The sequence below is a fragment of the Elephantulus edwardii genome, unplaced genomic scaffold (assembly GCF_000299155.1).
Source record: "Elephantulus edwardii isolate Elephantulus edwardi_28Jun2011 unplaced genomic scaffold, EleEdw1.0 scaffold00003, whole genome shotgun sequence".
Lineage (NCBI taxonomy): Eukaryota > Metazoa > Chordata > Mammalia > Macroscelidea > Macroscelididae > Elephantulus > Elephantulus edwardii.
Window position 1 is genome coordinate 15,356,650 of NW_006399753.1, and position 9,056 is coordinate 15,365,705.

At 38.9% G+C, this 9,056-nt stretch overlaps 1 pseudogene; it reads right to left on the reverse strand.

Moving 5' to 3' along the window:
* Window positions 1-8,190: 8,190 nt before the first annotated feature.
* LOC102868155 lies at window positions 8,191-8,612 on the reverse strand (annotated as a pseudogene).
* Between the last annotated feature and the right edge of the window lie 444 nt (window positions 8,613-9,056).

Consider the following 9,056-nt stretch of genomic DNA (forward strand, 5'->3'; position numbering starts at 1 on the left):
AGGGAGCCCATGTGTCCCTTGTTCGTTGGTCATTTTGACCCTGGAGGTAGACATCCTATGTTTTGATGCAATTATGTTGATTAAAGTCAAGACGCAGCAATTCTGCCTTCTAAAGATCTAATAAGAAGGGAGAATAGGATTGTAACTTGTAGGGTCTTCTAATTAAAAGTGAAGGCCTTAGTGAGAGAACTTAGCTTTTGCCACACAAGCTTTGCTCTGCTTTCTAACTTCTAAAGCTCATGGGGTCAAATCCCCAGTATTCTTTCTCTAATGTGGCTCACTAGCAACTTTGATGTGTTTTCTCAGCTGCAACAGAGCGTGTTAGCATAATGTTTGCATGCAAATCCCAAGCGTTCAGGATGAGTCTGGAGGTTCGGATTAGCATTTGGAAGATTGTGATTATTTTACAGTGTTGCAAGAAAGTAGACAAATCTTTAGTGAGACCTGTTTGATGCCTGGATGGTGGCATAGTGCTAAGGAGCTGCACTGATAAGCCAAAGGCACACAGTTCAAATCCACCAGCTGTTCCATAGAGAAAGATGGGAAGTCTCCTCCCATGTCATTTACTGCCTCTGAAAACCAGTTGGAGGGTCAGCTATGTGTCAGTTCCAACTCACTCATACACAACAACTGTTTCACCCAGAAGCAGCCCGTCTGCAAGGAGGCTTCCCCTGTAAAGAAGACAGAGAAATCTGGAAGGAAGAACAGTTTAATTTTATCTAAACTTGCATTGGCCTGATAGTCATCTATTAAAGCATTGAGGAAGACTGACTATGATATCTATTACTAAGGTTATTATGTAAGTACTTATTTGCTCACCCACTAATTGAAAAGCTGGAGTTTTGAGTTCTTTTGGAAGCATCTTAAAAAAAAAAGGCATGGTTATGTACTTTAAAAAAATCAACTATTGAAAACCTGTGGACATGATTCTAATCTGATACACATGGAATCTCCATGAGTTGGTGTTAACAGTCAACGTTATGGCAACTGATAACTTTTGTGCTATTCTTGGTTACGGAGGTCTGCTGGTCTAGTGGTAAGAAGCTGAGCTGAAATTTTGAAGGCATCCTGTTCGATTCCACCAGCTGCTCTACAGGAGAAAAGATGCATAGTCTCCGTCCATGTTATTAACTCTCTCTGAAAACCTGCTGGAGGGTCAGCTGTGGCTTGCTTCTGACCCCAGGGTATATAACAACAATAACAACATTCTTGGTTAAACTACTTTAGGTAAGTAGCTCTCCCTGTATTTAAGACAGTGGTTCGTATTAGTAAGTGACCTCTAATATTTACTAGGTGTAGACCCAGGGTATCTAATGCCTCTGTCACAACAGCCAATCACAGCTGGTGTCTCAAAAGAGTAGGTAGACTATACAGCTCCTAGAACATTCTATGGGTTGCATCTCAACATCAAGAAAACAAAAATTCTCACCACTTGACCAATAAGAAACATCATGATGAGAAAAGGATGAAGCTGTCAATGATTTTATTTCACTTGGATCTACAATCGACTCGTAGGGTAGCAGCAGTCAAGAAATCAAAAGCCATGTTATATGGGGGGAATCTGTTGTCGAGGACCTTTCCAAAGAGCTAAATAGCAAGAGTATCAGTTTAAAGACTAAGATTTAACTACCCAAACATTGGTATTTTTCTGTTATGTATCTGAAAGATGGACAATGAATAAAGCCAACTGATTAAAAATTTATGTCTCTGCGATGGTAAATAATGCTGCTATGAACATTGGTGTACAAATCTCCGTTTGTGTCTCAGTTTTAGTTTCCTTGGAGAATATTCCTAGTAGTGGAATAGCTGGGTTATATGGAATTTCTACGTTCAACTTTTTGAGGAAGTGCCAAACTGTCTTTCAGAGTGCTTGTAAGATTTTACAATCCCACCAATAGTGTATGAGAGTTTCAACCTTTTTACATCCTCTCCAACATTTTTTGCTTGCTGTCCTACTAAACTTTGTCCCTGCTACTGGAGGGAGATGGTATCTCATTGTGGGTTTGATTTGCATCTCCCTTACTGTCAGTGAATTTGAGGATTTCTTTCATGTGTCTGTTGGCCATCTGAATGTCTTCCTCTGTGAAAATTCTGTAAAAAGATTTATAGGCTTGGGAACCTAATGGAGTTAGTAGTGAGATTTTTGTTTGTTTGTTTTTCCTCTAGAAACAAACAAACAAACAAACAAATTCACCTTTAAGAAGTACAGCACACAAGACTTCATTTCCTGTACTTTGAACATGTTTTCAGAAGAGGTCAGTTGTCACTGCAGAAGGACAACATCCTTGGTAAAGTAGCTCTAACAATCGCATTGTCATCCAGTTGTAACTGACTCACAGCTGCTTCTGCAGTGAGTTTGCAGAGGTTGTAAGTCTCACTGGAGGCATTCCTCTCCTTTCTCCTGCAGAACCGCCGGTGGGTTCAAATCACCTGAGAGGTGCTGCCTTTGGGCTATCAGGACATCTCCATACGGACCACACCATGGAGCAGAGGTTAATAAAAAGGAAGGTCCTCAATGAGAGGGAGTGATACAGTGGCTGCATCCATGGGCTCAGACACAGTAACGATTGTGAGGATGGCATAGGGACCATTCAGGGTTTTCTTTTGTTTCACCTAGGTTCAGAGTGCATTGGAAAGAAGTCAGTAGCATCCAACAATAACACCACCATTTCCTCATAATGCGACATAAGTTGGAAATTGGATCTTAAATAAAATTAAATTACAAACCTTAAGGTTAGATCATATGGATTGCAGGAGGATCTTGAGTTCACTGGTTTTCCTGGTAAAGACGGGGGGAACTGAGACATTCCATTCATGCACAGAGATAAATGGAAGAGAGCGATGTTTTGATATAAAAATCTGACAGGTTCTTCAAAGTTTTTCACAAGCTAGCTAACTTCACCGTTTTTCCCTTTTTGATGTGTTTCCTTGGTGACCCCATCCCTGTGAAGCAGCTGTGAGTTAAAGTCTTGTGTCCTACCAATAGTAGTTATAACCCCAAAGCAGCTCATGTCAAAAGACAAACTTCACACAGTCTTGATTTTGTCATTTGTAATTTCTCAGAGCGATTTGGAGAGGAACAAGAGGAATACGCTGTATAAAAATATTTCGGAAGGCGTCGTGTCATTGTTGTCAAAGCAGCTGAGACTCATGGTGACCCTTTCAAGGTATCACCTTGATCTGGTTCCGTTCCAACAATTGTTGCATGCTTAACGCCCAGACAGTTCTCTGTGGGACTCAAGGGGGGTTATCAGTTAACTTTTGCTAGTAATTCACTAGATTTCCCTTCCCAATCTACCTTAATCTGTAAATTTCACTGAAACCTTTCCATTACGGGTGACCCTGTTGGAGTTTGAATACCAAAGGAGTAACTTTCAGCATCACAGCAAGACAGAAGTCATCACAGTGGGACAAACAGGCAGGAAGCTTTAATTAATGGTTTTTAAAAATATGATGTGTAACTCATTTAACTTTTAACTGTGATGACATGATATGGCTAAAAATAATCAGAAGAGGATTCTGGTTCTATGTCCTGATGTTTGCAGTCTTTTCAACTCTCTTCCGCTTGGTGACATTTGGTGGACACTTAATTAAATACTCGATGCAATTTGCTCTGGAGTACAGACCAAATCACAACCTTTGACTTTAAAAAATAAAAATTCAACATCTGCTCTTCAAATGACGATGCCCAACACTGAAAAGCAGCAATGGCAGTTTAGTGACTAAGGTGCACCTGATTCAGGCCATGGTCTCCACAATTACTTGCTATGCATCAGAAAGCTGGATAATGACTAAGGGTGACAGAAGAAGAATTAATGCCTTTGAGTTGTGGTGCTGGGGAAGAGTATTGAACTTACCATAGATTGCTAGGAGAACAAGTAGGTTATCCTAGAGAGAGTGAAACCAAGTTTCTCCTTGGACACTAGGATTTTGAAGTTCCATCTCACATATTTTGGGCATGAGGCCAGGAGGGAATGATCCTTGGAGAAGGACTTCATGATCGGAAGGGTGGAGGGACAGAGCAGGAGAGGAAGATCCTGGACGAGATGGATTGATACTGTAACTGGGGCAATTGGGGTTGGTGTGTCAGAGTAAGAGAGACTGGCTCAGGACAAGGCAGGCATCAGAGCTACTGTGCATAACGCTATGAGTTACAGGAGACTTGAAAGAGCATAATATCAACATATCAAGTTTCTAATAGAAAACAGATTCTCTTCAGCTGTATGTAGGAACCTAAAAGAAGAAATGAAGAATAAGAGTTAAAATCACAGACCTTGAAACCCAACAGACCCCAAATTTATCCCCTGCTTCTCTGCTTATTACTATGAGACCCAGGACTAATTATTTAACCTTGCCAAGCCTCAGTGCCTACATTTACAATGTGAATTTTAATACAATTTGCCTCCTGGGATTGTTGTTGGAATAAGTTGATACAATGCATGGCATGCAACCTGTTTAAATGACTATCTGTCCTGCTGGAGACCTTTGGGATGTGATAACTACCATTGTCCTCATTTTAAGAGTCAAGATCTATTGTGTCCACCTTTGCAATGACCAAACTGAGACGACAGTATAAGACTCAGCATTACAATATTTTAGCACTTAGTTTAAATAACTTCAGATGAGACTACTTTCAACAAGAACAAGGGGGTGCAGGGAAAAACTATGCATCTATTACCATCCACTTAAATAATTACTCAAATTAACAATAGCATTAGATTTGAAATGATGTTCATCTTATTCCCACAGAAATTTATTGGAAAGGGCCAATTAAGATGACCCTGCCTACTACCCTAGCAAGTATTCTGTTCAAGGGGATTTTCAATTTCTCATGGAATCATGAATAAAGAAAGAAAGTAAAGAAAAACACTCCGGGTTCTTAGGCAGAAATGCAAAGAGGAAAAAAACCCTTTCTTATGTGGGTATCTTTCTTTTAGAAATTTTAAAAATTTTTTAAATTGTGATTTTAGGGAAAGTTTACAGACAGACTGAGTTTTCATTTATTCATTGATAAACATTTTCTCCCTCCTTCTTCCCTTTCCCACCTCAATTCACTATGTATTTTTCTTATTAATGTACCTTGTGTTTTCTGCGAGTATAGATATACATATTTTATATAATTGTCATTATTCTATGCTATTGCCACCCTGTCTTTTCAAGTCTTCATTGAACTTTTTCTGTTGCTTTGCCACCCCTCCACCCACCAACCTCTCTCATCCTCATGATTTCCTCTCCTTTCCCTTCCCCTTCCCCTTTTGAACATTTATTCATATCTTGCTTGGTTATCCTCCTATTTTCACAATAGTATCTTTTGCAGTATTTATCCTTAACAAGTTGAGATATTTCACTCAGCCTCCTAGTAATGCTTTCTAGACTCTCCATGTATTTTACAGAATGCTAACGGAGTAACCAGCTGTTTGAACTTATCTAGAGATTTTGAGGAAAATGTCCTGGCCTCTGATTCCCATAAAGATCAAATGCTATTGTGAGGGTCACAGCATCAATCCCGTCCCACTGCAAGTCCATGTGTCAGAGTGGAGTCTTCCAATAGACTTTCTAAGGTTATAATCTTACAGGAGCAGATTTTCCGATATCTTCCTTCTTTGGAGCTAATGATTTCAAACCTCAGCCTAGAAAATCCTCTGAGCTGCCACATGGGGTCACATGAGTTGAAATTGATCATGGTGTCTGACAATAATAACAAGAAGATGTCAGGAACAATTATCTAAGCCAAGTCTGAGATAAAGTGCAAGTGAATTGATGCCTTTGAGCTGTGGTGATGGAGAAGAGCATTGAATATACCATGGACTACTAAGAGAACAAACAAGTTCATCCTGGAGAGGGTGGAGTCAGGCTGCTCCTTGGAGACAAGGATTCTGAAGCTTTTTCTGACATACTTTGGACATGTTGCAAGGCAGGATCAGTCCTTGGAGAGGGATGTCATGCTTGGTAGCGTGGAGGGACTGCACAGGAGAGGAAGACCCTCGATGAGATGGATTGGTTCAGTGACTGAGGTAATGGGGATAGGTGTGTTGGAGACAAAAATATTGGCAAGGTTTAGAGCAGGGCTTAGGGCTGTTGTACATAGGATTGCCATGAGCCGCAGGTGATTCGACAGCACATAACAATAACAACAATTTAAAATAATTTTTAGAATAAGACCTGTTATGATAAAATATATTCACACATTTATTGAAACATTATTCACAGTAGCACAGAGATAGAAACAACCCAAATGCCCATCATTGAGTGAATGGGTAGAGAAACTATGGCATATTTATACAATGGAGTACTATACAACACTGATAAACAAGTATAAATTTATGAAACACTGCATAGTATGCATGAAACTAGAGGAAAGTATGCTGAGTAAAATAAGTCAGTCACAAAAGAACAAATATCACATAAGACTACTATTATAAAAGAGCTAAAGAAAGGTTTATTTACAGATAGAATAAACGTAGTGTAGTTACCAGGGAGGGTGAGAGGGGGAATTTTAATTTATAGATAATAAACACTAAGACAAGTTAAGGCAAAGATAATATGAAATGAATGTATGAATAGAAATTTTAAGTATAATCATTAATGTTAGGAACAAAATGTGAATGAATGATGAGAAAAACAACGTTTCATAGATTTTTGTGATCCGCACAGTCAAAAGCCTTTGCATAGTCAATGAAACACAGATAGACATTCCTCTGGTTCTCTCTGCTTTCAGCCAAGATCCATCTGACATTAGCTACACTATCCCTGGTGCCACGGTCTCTTCTAAATCCAGCCTGCACTTCAGACAGTTCTCTGTTGATGTGCTGTTCCAGTCGTTTTTGGATAATCTTCCGCAGAATCTTGCTTGCATGTGATTTGCACAAAACATAATAAAAAAATAAAACTTATTTAATAAAACTTATTTTAAAAAATAAGATTTGTAATTTTTAATACAGCGTGAAGATTCTGTGTGTTGCTGTGTTGGATGCCATCAAGTCAACGATGTGTGACTCACAGTGACAGTATGAACACAGATCTGAACCTTGTTATAATCTGCCATCCTTATCATCTCTGTTCTGTTCAAGCCCACAGTGATAGTCACTGTGGCAAGCCATTTCACTGAAGGTTTGGTTTTTTTAATTGATATTTTAATTAAGATTATATAGAACTTGAATTTCCATTCATTCACTGTTACACATTTTCCTCACTACCCCCCCACCCCAGTTTTCCTTCATCATTATTCAATCCTCCCCAGTCCACTTTACTATGCAGCTCCTACTCTGAACTCTTGTCATGTAAACAATAGCCAATCATATACCCACTTTAAACAGTTCTCTCCTCCTCTGTTTCAACACAGTGTACATTATTTATCCCCTCTTTTCCTAGTTTCCTCCAAACCTGATATCAGTCCTGTGTTATAACAGTGGCACTATGCAGTATTTGTCCTTTTGTGACTGAGATATTTCACTCAACATAATGTGCTCCAGGGTCACCCATTTTGTATAATATTTCATGAGTTCTTTTTTTTCAATGTAGCATAGTATTCCATTGTGTGAATATACCAGAGCTTTTCTATCCATTCTTTTGTTGATGGGTACTTGGGTTGTTTCCAGGTCTTTGCTATTGTGAAAAAAGCCACAATAAACATGGATATGCATATATATCTGCTTGGGTGTCAGTTATGGTTTCTTTGGGGTATATTCCCAGTAGTGGAATTACTGGGTCAAATGGTATTTCTATTTGCAACTTTTTGAGAAAGCACCATACAGCCTTCTATAGTGGTTGCACCATTTTACACTCCCATCAACAGTGAAAAAGGTTTCCAGTTTCTCCACAACCTCTCCATTTGTTGTTTGCTGCTCTGCTGAATTTTGCTACTGTTACTGGTGAGATGATACCACAGAGTTATTTTGATTTGCATCTCTCTTAGAGCTAGAGATTTTGAAAATTTCTTTGTGTGTTTGCCATCTGAATGTCTTCCTTTTTAAAAAAAAATACTTATTTGTTATTTATTACTATTTTAATACATTGTGAATGGAATTTCTTTGAAAATGGAAATGACATTAAAATATCTAAGATACTGTTAAAAATGCCCACAGAATAAATTATAAATTTAAATTTTTTTAAACTTTTTTCTTTTTTTAAGAAGTAAAACATTCAATTTGATTCTTCTAGAGGAGGTGAGAAGGAGTTGAAAGTAGATCTTCATTCTGCAGTTATCATCTGTGTGAACTTTTCATCGTTGACCTGTCTGTCCCCATCAATGTCTGCTTTTCTGATAACTTCATCCTTCTTCATCTGTTAGTTTTTCTCCTAAGTTTGTCATGAGGTGACGTAGCTCTGCTGCACTGTAACCATTGCCATCCTTGTCAAAGATTCGGAATGCCTTTCTTCTTCACTCTCTGTGTCTTTCATTTTTCTAGCCATCATAGTAAAAAGTTCTGGAAAGTCAATGGTGCCATTGCCGTCGGCATCCACGTCCTTCGTCATATCCTATATTCTGCTTCTGTTCGACTCTGACCCAGGGACCTCATGACGGTTCCAAGTTCCTTCGTTGCGTTGGTGCCAACATCATCTTTATCGAATAGGGAGAAACCTTCCTTGTATTCAGCGATATGTTCAGCAGATCATCCATCGTGCCATGGGCGGAGGGAAGCACGGAGGGAGAAAGGGCAGCTGCCCCAGCACAAGGCTGTGATGGAGGGCGTGCCTCTGCTGCTTCTAATTGTTGTTTTCCTTTCCCGTTGCAGAGTCATTGCAGTGCTCGTCCTTGTGTTTGGGATATTTTTCCATTTACTCAAGTACTCTTTCTTCAGAATGATTTCCTTGGCTTCAGAGGCAATTAAAAATCAACCAAACAAAGCTGCCTTGGAATTTAATTTTCTATATGCTGGAAGCCATAACCCATCATGTGGTTTTTAAAGTTTAAATTAATGAAAATTAAATATTCAATTTCTCAGTTGCACTCGATATATTTCAAATGCTCATTAATCCCATTAAGCTAGAGGCTACTGTCTTAGCACAGATCTAGAACATTTCCATCAAGAGAGTTTGCTGCTTATGTATTCACA